The following is a 10,565-nucleotide window of genomic DNA, read 5'->3' on the forward strand; positions in this document are numbered from 1 at the left end:
AAGCAGGAAGAAGAGGATGAGCTGAAGGTGAAAAAGCTGGAAGAAAACATACACAGGTAGGGACAGCTTCCTTTAGCTTTGCCTAAGAACAATCACTCCCGTTAAGGCTGGAAACTTTCCTTGCCGAGGTGCGCATTGCGGCACCAAGTGAGGCGCCGCGCCCAAGAAAAGCCTGTAAAAGGCAGTCACACATGCAGCCAAATATGCCCAGCATTTGTCTCCTAGATGTCCATGTTGTGCAAGATAGAGTCATTGTGTTACCTTTGTGTTTAATGGACTTTTATGGATTTCTTTCATGAGGTAGCTAAAAAGAGGGCCAAGTTCCCCGTTCAGATGCATGTGTATGACTTGATCAACACTCAAGAGATTCTCCATTCCTTTACACCTCCTACAGCCAAAATTAGTTCACAGAGGGAGAGCACCCATTTGCACTCACTTCACTGGTGCAAATGACTTTTTGAAATGCAGCAGCAGATGCCATCAGCAGATCAAATACCTACTGTTTTCAGAAGCATGGTTTGGGTGTTAGAATTATTTTCTTTTATCACTTTCCTGCTGCAGTCTGAGTTGACATTTGTCCTCTTTTTTGTGTTTCCCCTTCTTTTGTTACAAACAAAGGTCTCTAAAGCTCATAAGAACAGTGCTTTTAATCCTCACAGAGCAAATTCCGGAGCTGTTTCTATCATTTAGGCTATGTAAATTTAGAGTTTTCTCAGCTGGCAAAAGCTGGTAAAACTTGGCAACACAACTTTTATAAATATGTCAGCTAAGGCTACAACAGAGAAAAAGGGAACAGGACCAGAAGTCCAGGGGCTGATGTATTAACTTATCATCTGGTGAATTCAATTTGCCTTATGGCAGGTTTCTTGTGAAATTTCTTGGAAAAGTCAATGAGAATGTTTGTTTGAGGATATACACAAGCAGACCTTCCCTAAGCTTGGACAATGCTAAATTACTACTATGAGGAAGATGTAGATCAGCATGAATGTGAGAATTCTGTCCTGCTACTGATCTTTGTCCTGTGATTTCGTGTTAATTGAAACTGAGAATGTATATTGTTCTTTTACATTTGTGGTAACATAAGGCAAAAAAACTTATTTTAGAAGTTTTCTTTTAGATTTCATATTATTCTAGAGGACTGTGCTTCAGAAATATGTACTGTCATACATATTTCATCTAGTGCTGAATGCTGCAAGGTGCTAAGAGCTCTGACCCCACCCAGCAAAGAGAGTGTCTAATTTCAGCTATACGAGTACCACCACTGAAGGCAGTGAAACCTCTTCGCTTAATTAGTTCAAAGTGTAGGATGAAGGATTGTGCAAAACCTTTCCCCTGTAGTTTGCTTTTTAACTTCCTTACTGCAGCCATCAAATCAAGTATTTGAATATTTGAAAGTAGCGGAGCTCTCTTCTTCTGTGACCACCTATCTGTCAAATGACAGGTCAGCTGCTTTCTCCAGAGTTGAAGACATTTGTGTGGCAGCCTCACTAGCACACTAAACTTCCCTGTTGTCTTTCTAAGGGAATTCCAAAGATAGTAATAAAGTATTTTAATTTAAGTGAGAAAATATTATGTCTGAACTGTAGATATTAGACAGCAGAGGTTGAGGTCATTAGTCTAATTACAGTTTACATCCATGACACATCCAGAGCCCATCAAAATAGGCTGAGAAGGTAAAGGGCTGTAGAAGGGGGAAGAAAAAGAGAGTCAGTGTTAAGCTCATTATCCTGAGGAGTGAAGTAGAACGAACTCATCCTGCAAGTATTTTTCTTGCTGCCTGTGCACTACATTTTCCCCCTGCATTCCCAGGAAAGAAACAAAGGGGAAGTATTACAGGGAGATCATTCATCTGTTCATGTTTGGAGGGGATCAATGGCCCTTTGGAAGTCCATTATGCCCTATCCAGGGGAACTCTGCAAAAAAGCCTGAACCCTCTCAACAAGGGTGGCAGAGGACAGACTAATCTGGTTCACCTGGAGGACAGAAAATTACTTCAAGACAAGCCCTAAGGCTGATTCCACAGGACTATAAACACACTATCCACTGTGCCATGGATCTTGCATATTCATTATTGTCACACTGCATCATACGTGCAAGCAAAGAGCAGCTGCAGTATCAATGTATCTGTGAAAAAGTCTTGTGACACACATACTGGAAAATATATATAAAAATACATAATATATTTAAAAATATATATCTTTTGTGTTTCCTCTTAGATCAGGGTGAAGCTTATTTGTGAGGGGCAATATGCAGCGCCTGTTGGCAGCCAGTACCCATGACCCTGCTTTAACAAGGGGGAATGTGCAGTCATCCCATTCCTCTTGCAGCAGAGCATCCCATCATCATGACAGAGAGCAGCATTTCTTCCACACACACTGAAGCACTCAAAAAGGTTCTTTTCTCATGCTTCTGCTTCTACTACTTGAATAGCTGTGGTGAAAGAGAAGCATCCTTCCTTATTTGCAGGCCAGCTGTAAAGAGTAGGTCTGACAAACTGTGGCACTCAGAACAGAAAACTGAGTGTTTGAGGCCAGACAAACATTCCTAAGCGAGGATGTGGCCTCATGTAGGTGGGCTCATGTATCTGGTGGGCTTGTGAGGATGTGTGCACTCCAGAAAAGACCAATACCTCTTGGAGAAACAGTAGGGTTAGCACTGAGTTTGTCGATGGTCTTTAAGACCTTTCACATCACACAAATGCTTTGGTTGGGTATTGATCACGCTGGTTCAATTTTAAGTGACTTTCTCACTAAAATCATAAATTTTGCAAGATGCAAACATGCTTCTAATGTTTATTCTTAAGCTAGTGTAACCAGTTCTCCTTTGTGTGGGAAGTGTTTAATTTCAACTGAGGCAGTGAAAATGCATAAGTGTACAGACTGCTTCTTATTTATTAGACTTCTACGTTATTTTGTCATGATACAGGAAATCATATACTTCAGTCTGTAGCTTGCAAGGATATGTGCATATGACTCAACTTAGGCATGAGTAAGTGAAATGATTTAATGAGCTTCCTCGTCTGCAAAAGCATTTTGAAGAAGAATGCCTGCGTTACTCAGCATTTTTGTGCACTTAATGTCAAGCAGTAGAAAAACTATCAGCATCAAAAAAGAGGAATAAAGCAGAACAAATAATGCAATGTAAATAATGTAATGCTATTATTATGCTGATAGTTAACATCAGGAGGATATAGAAGTACATGATGTACATATAAGTTAAAAAACAGGGAGTGCAAGGTGAGGACAAGATGCAGGCATATGAATGGTGTAACTGTGGATTACAGAATGATGATTTGACATTCGGGATTAGTTTAATATGTTTAGAACCCTTGTAACCAAGAATGCAAAGTGAAAATCAAGGAGTCAAAAAAGCTGAATAAATTTTGGTCCTGGATTTCCAGCACTCCTGCTTGCCTGACTTCAATCTTCAGAATAAGACAAGATGCCCCATGTAAAAATACAGTGTCTCTTGCATTTCTTTAAAAAAAAGTGGTTGGTCCAATGGACTTAACAAGAAGACTGAACCCCTTATTCAACAGTCGTTGAGTCCTAAGAAGACTGGATGTCTGCCAGTAGTGGGATGACATTGTTATATGTTTGAAACCTGGCAGGATGATTGACAGCATCATTGTATCAATGTCAGAGTGAAGGCAGACATGGGTATCTCTTGACACAAACTGCTCTTAGGCACAAATTTTAAAGCTATTTAGTTTTTTATGCCCCAGTAAAGATCATGGGTCAGTGTTAGAGGAAAGCAGACATTTCTGAGTTTCTTTCCTATTGTTACACAGTGCAAAAGTGGTCTCCTGTTTTTTGCAGCTACTTTAGATTTGGAGTAAATGATAGTAAAGGAGTGAAAAATGAATGGAAAGCATTTCCCTTCCCTTAAACATATTCTCCAAATCCCAAACCTGAAACATATCATTTGGGATAGCATTTGATAGAGATTCCCAGTCAGCTTTAACAGACATATCTGTGATAGTGTGTTGTAGGTAAAACAAATGCTGCAATGTGTTGCATGCCTCCCCTGGTTTGTTTTACTTACTGCATGATAGTCTGGTTTTTTTGCAGCAGTGAATGGAAAGCTGGCATTTGACATCTGGGTTTTAACAGGTAGCATTCACAGAACAGAGCAGCCCACCCAAAGCCTGCTATTCCTTCACAGCATTTCAAATGCTCCAAAAATTATTTAGTTATATTAAATTAAATTATACTTCATGATGGTGGCCTGTGTTTACTCCAACAGAAGGGTTTCTGTTGCTCTGAAGCTTTTGGGTAGCATGGAAATAAGAAAAACTCCGTATCTCTCTACTTGATGATGAACATTTGCATGAAGTACCAGGACTGGACTTGTTGTGGTTCCTGCAGTAAAGAAACCCAGTGAAATAAATGTTCAGCACAGTGGCATATCCCTCCAGTAATCAACAGGGCATCTGTTCACCTTGGATGAGGAGGTGCCCAATAGCTCCGAGGAGTGAGAAATTATTATTCTAGCCATTTTGGATGTGTGGGCCAGGCAGGCAGCTTAAACCGGTGGATTCTGGATCCCCAAAATGCAGACACAAGAACCATTTGTGGCACTTTGGCACTGTGACAGCTCTTGGGGGTGAAGCAGTGCAGGACAGAGGCCAAGCTGTATGCAGATCCTGTGTTCTTTGCTCAGGACTACTCATTTGTCAGCACATCCAAGGTCCTAATGTTTGCAAAAGCCCTTTGGGGTTGTGAAATGCTTCACCTTTCTGCATGCTGGTGGTAAGCCACTGCTGTGTCACCTCTAGGAGAAAGCTTTTCCATTGTGGTCCAGCATGGAGTGAGAGCTCCACTGTTAATGACAGGAGGGTCTGTGCTTTGGCCCATAGGGCATAAGCTCTCTCCTGGGACAAGCATATCCTTGCTGGTTGTTGCTGTCTTGCTGATGTGGGCAGGTAGTAAATGTGTGCAAAAAATTCCCTCCCTCCCAGCAGCCTCCATCTCAGAGTGAAAGATGCTTAATGAGAGGAAGTGCAGGAGAAGAACAACTTCCAAGAAGATCTGCAGATTCCAATTTCGGCAACCCCTCGGAACTGCGATTTCCAGAAGAGCACAAACTTCACCTCTCCTTGAGCTCTTTCTGGGGTTTATTTTCATATGTGATATATTTCTTGGGAAAACAGAGACCAAAACAAAACCAGGCAAAAATCCTCAGCAACAGGAAATCTCAGGTTTTCAAAGGAACCTGCTCTGCAGTGTGATTAGAGAATTTCTCAGAACTTGCATGATGATGCAAGAAAAGCAATGAGCTGGGAGTTGCTGGGTTTTTTCATATGGTATAATATATTCAGATGTAACACTTAAAAAAAGAAACAACGAGCCAACACTAAAAACACACAGCTTACTACTTCAGCTCTGAAACTAAACTCAAAATAGCAGAATGGCATGTCAGTGCCTTAACAGTTGCTTTAATGTTGGTGTTCTGGGTTTAATAGTAGCCATCTCTGGATCTTCCACAACTCCTAGGCATAGCTAGCTTGTAATAACTTAATGATTTCTATGCATCTTACAGAATGGAGAAAAGGAAAGACTCTTCAGCTGGAGCACAGACTCCCTCCACATCACCTATGTCTGCTCTCCTTAAATACATGTACCATATATGGACCTTGATAAAGACACCCATTTGCCTAATTTGAGAGCCAGATATAAAAGAAGTCCCAAAACCCTGCCTATACATAGCAAGGGATTTTCCACCTCTAGTGCTTCTGACACTTCACCCATGTCAGGCGCTATAGATTTAGAGGCATGTTCCTTGGGAACAGAAACAGGTTGTCAAGGTGTTCTGGCTCCAGCTAGGGTAGAGTTAATTTCTTCTCGTGGTGTTTCATCTCCGGCTGGGCTTAAAACCACCACACAAGGATGCATCTTTTTAGGCAAGGTAGCACTTATACAGTGCCATCAGTTTCTCTATGAGTTAACACTGGATCACATGCTGCACCCCCTTGTGAAAGGGGCAATACCTCTAGGTCAGGTTCAGCAAGAAAAATGCAATTTTAATAACTTCAGCCTTTCAATAAAATGGACATTTTGTACAAGGCTGGGCTTCTGTTGCCATACTAGATGAGAGGTAGTAAAATATTATCAAATTAAAAACTCCAGAGTCTCCTTGGCTTAACATTTCAGAATTAAAAAGTCCACATCTCTCAGTGTGATGGTGTTAGCAAGATGGGGAAATCTCTTCATTATTCATGTATTATCTTATGTATTGAATCACCACAGATGCAAAGCCATCTTAGATCCTCACACTTCTTTTAAGCCTAGTAGAACTGACAGGGGTTTCCTGAAGCAGTGAACTGTGTTATAGCATGAAAAGTGGGGACTGGTGATCTTCATTATGTCCAAATTAAGTATTAATCATGGTTCAAATGGAATAGTTGCCTAGAGTAAAACAAAACTGAGTAGTCTCCACCCCTTTCCTTGTTATGCTTACTTTTGTTGAGGTTGGCTGGTTGGTTTGCTTTCCTGGTGTACCAGCCTTAACACAGGGTAGTGCAGGTGAAACAGCTCCTTACATACAGTTGGTTCATATATCACTTGGTAGATGGAAAAAAATAAAGTTGTGGAAATTCTATAACAGGAAGACAAGTTTGTGTGAAGGTAACCTACACATGCACAATCCTGAAAGACATGACAAACCAGGATTGTATTTAGAAAAAGGCAGAGAGTAAGGCGGCAGCATGAATTTGTTTTATTCTTTACAGGATCATTAGTCTCTCTCCAAATTAAATCAAAGGACTTCTCTCTTCCCTGCCAAACCACTCTTTATGTGCTGGACATAAAGAGGCCAGAACATGCAGTGTACACATGTGTGTACACGAAATTCTGAGGTCGGGACATGGAGTGTACACACACACATGCTCACACACATGTGGTCACAGAGCCAGGGAAGACACAGCTGCAGTTCTGGTCCTCAATGTTCCCTTGTCCCAAAGGGCCAGGTTCATCCTGTTGAGTTCCAAGGGTTTAAATAAGTCACCTACATTGGATCATCATCTCATTTGGCCCCCCATGCAGACAGTGAGGGAACAGCATCACCTCTGTGGCCTGTGTAAGCCTCTCTCTCTCGTCCAGGTGCCTCAGTTAAGTGCCTCACGGGCACTACGGTGATGCAAATATTCACCAATAACCATTACTTGGGTGTCCGGTGCATCACCTGTTTATGACCCCGGGCTCTGCCCTGTCACTCTTGCAGGCCGTCAGCACAGACAGGTACTTCTGCAGAGCTGAGCTAGCACTGAGTAGGTGGAGGTGGGGCAAGGTGCAGTGTCTGGAGCCACCCAGTGGGCATTGGCAGTCTGAGCCTCGATTTTAAAAAATCTGCAGTCTGAAAAGCATGCCACCTTCCCCGGAGGGCATTTTAACTCCTGCAGTATGTGAATCCCAAGGCAAAAAGTAAGGCGAATCCGTGATGATGGTCCACTGAAGGCAAAGTAAGACTGGATGCGCAGTAAGGAATCCTGATTGATGAGAAAGGGACACATGTAATGAATTTCATTGGGAACTTATAGTTAAAGAAAAAAGAAAAGTCCCAAGGAGTCATGTTCAGGAACAGACAGTAATCTGCTTGCACATGTATCATGGTCTCTCTATAAAAAAGCGAACAAGCTGCAACAGAGAAGCTGAGTGCATTAGGAAAAAAATGTAGACATCCAAGAACACAACACATGATTGACGTGGTCAAAGTAACAACGAGGAATATTCAGAGCACTTGGACCAGCGTGTTAAAAAGGTAAAACATGCTCACTGCCATGTACAGGTATGGGTTTGTAGGCTGAAATGGTATATGGCTCTATAGTGTAAGATATTGACAGATCAGGCCCAGCAGCAGATTGCTACAAGAAGTCGAAGTAGGAAACTGACTTGGTATGACATATGTGCACAGGGGCAGCAAAACCCGTGGGGGAGAGATAGGGACTCATAAGTGGAGACTTCATACAACAAATGCACATGGATTAAAACCATTTCAAAGTTTGCATGGTGTCGGCTGTGACCTGTTGTGGCCACAGGGGAAAAAGGACTTATGGAGACGTCAGGAGTACTGCCAAGCAACAGAGGAGGGGGGGAAGGGAGGAAAGAAGGAAAACTCAAAAATTTTACAAAACCAGCAACATAAATTTAGTTTAAGGTCAGATAAAGCAGAGCTTTACCAAGGATTTCCATGCGATCAATACCCAGAGCTGCAATTAGGACTCCAGAACAAAGCATGTTGTGTGTTGCAAAGTTTGGTCTGAGAGGTCAAGCAACTGGAGTATTGGATTATGTCTTTAGAGTGTCAGTAATGGCTTAGAAAGAATATTTGGAGTGAAAGGTAGATTCCAGTTTACAAAGCACTGGAATCAGACTTGGACAATATTCATGCTTCTTTTCAGAATTCCTTCAGCCAGTGAAGACTATGTGATATGCAAGGAGTCATAGCTATGAGACAGTGGAGGAGAGGTATATACTGAAATTGATCCACCTGGATACTATCCATGTTAAATAATCTGTGGACAAGGGTCTGATATGCTCTAGGTGCCAGCAACATGGGTCTTCTGGGGCTTGAACAGGCATCTGTTCTCCCTTCTCTGTAGCTGTCAGTCCACGTCAGATCAAATTCACCTAAATACGGGACCAGAGTCCTAAGAAGGCAAGTAAATTCAAAAACAAAATACCTGCCAGGGAAAAGATGCTCTAAAAGAGATGAAGATGATTCTGAATAACTGGATAACTGGTAAAACTTCAAAAAGCTGTGAAAACATTGTTTAGATTGTAAGTGGTCTGGAAGACCTGGCAGAGCAATACCATCTTCATGCTGTCCCATTCCCGGGAAAACACATTTAGTCCTCCATGTAAAAGTTCATAAAATTACTCCAATTCTGTACTAGAACACTTTTAATTAATGCAGCTACACAAGCAAAGCTTGCCTTTGTGGATTGCTGTTTTTACCAGCAAAAAGTATGGACACTTAAATGGAGTGAGTTCTACAGGCAGAGGTTATGGTAGCCATGTACTTACCTCTCTACTAGAAAACATACTGAAATAAAATGTTTCTAATAATAACCTGCCCTCTGGGCAAAATGAGCACATCAATGGGAAAGTTTGCAGTCAGTGCTAGTAGAGAAAGTCACGGGGACCAAGTCTTTGCATCCTGCATTCGTCTAGACAATGTAGGTGGTGCAGAGTGTGTCTCTGGGAATTGCCTCAAGGAAAGAAATCAGCCATAAGAGTATGAAGTGCAGAATTACCCCTGGGTTAAACTCTTGCCTCTACCAAAGACTTCTTGCATTATTTGAAGCAAGGTACTTCAGCAGTTCTTCCACATCTTGTACTCTGGTGTTCATTTGTGCAATTATCTTTCCCACACATTTAGCATGACATGAACTGAGCTCTATGGTATAGGAATTTCTTCTCACTCTATGAAGAGAACGTCTCTGGTGCCCCTTAGAACACTGAGAGAGTTTTTGCTCTTCAGAATTCTTCAAGAGTCTCTCTTATTTTGCAGTGGCAGCTGAGATCTGGTGCTTCTGAAGGCATGTCTTGAGGTGCCTCAGGCCTATGGTGTGACACACCTGCATAGTTAAATGGGTAGCTATTGCTGATAATTCCTAAAGGAGTTTTATTTTTTAATTCAGCTTGCAAAATTCTGTTACCAAACAACTGATTAATCTCTTTAATGTGATGATGTTTTTCTTATCTTTGCCTATTAGCCACTGGGCTTGTTTTATTTCTTCTTTTTCTCCTGCTGTCTCTCTCTCTATACAATGAGTCAGGAATCCAGGATTCCTACTGGATCTCCAGATGGGTTGCATCACCCCACCAGGTGCTGTGCACAGTAGTGTTATACTTTTTGCTGCAATGACTTTATATGTGTTTCATCAAGGCAAGCACTGACTAGAAAAGGAAGTGGGGACCAGAAGTATGGACTAGAGCCCAGGTTGCCAAGCTTGAGTGATGTTTTGTGTAGATAAGCCAAGTCTATAAGCAGCTGGTGGACCCAAATTGTAACACAGATCTTTAACACCAGAAGAAACTCTTGTTGTCTGCAAACAGATACCAGAGAGAGAAAGCAATTCCAGTTCAGACCCCGATGTATTTGATTGTAGCTCAGGGAAAGTGTCATAAATGTTGGAGTTATTGCTAGGTTGTTTAAAGGACTTTTTGTTTTTAGGAAACCCGCTTGGGAAACATGAACTTGCCTGCAGAATCTTAACTGCACAAAGTGTGAATAGACAGATATTCCCAGTAAACATGGATTACTGGTAATGCGTAGGCATATGGTAGGGGAACATGTAACACTCAAGTCAGATAAGTGACCAGAGAAAAGAACTTATAATTAAGTCTTGGAGCCATAGCCTTATACTAGTAGTTTTCCATTCGGTTTTAATTTTGTGCATTTTTAAAAACATACTTAGAAAATTGCAAATACTGTTTCCTGGTATGAGTCCATCTTTAGCCTCATTTCTGCTCTTTAATGTCAGGGTACTTATTAATCAGGACAGTGAATTTCACATAAGTGATCCTCCCAAGAATCCACATTGCAATCAGGAAATGGGCTGG

The sequence above is a fragment of the Corvus brachyrhynchos genome, unplaced genomic scaffold, assembly GCF_000691975.1.
Source record: "Corvus brachyrhynchos isolate BGI_N302 unplaced genomic scaffold, ASM69197v1 scaffold90, whole genome shotgun sequence".
In the NCBI taxonomy this organism is placed as follows: domain Eukaryota; kingdom Metazoa; phylum Chordata; class Aves; order Passeriformes; family Corvidae; genus Corvus; species Corvus brachyrhynchos.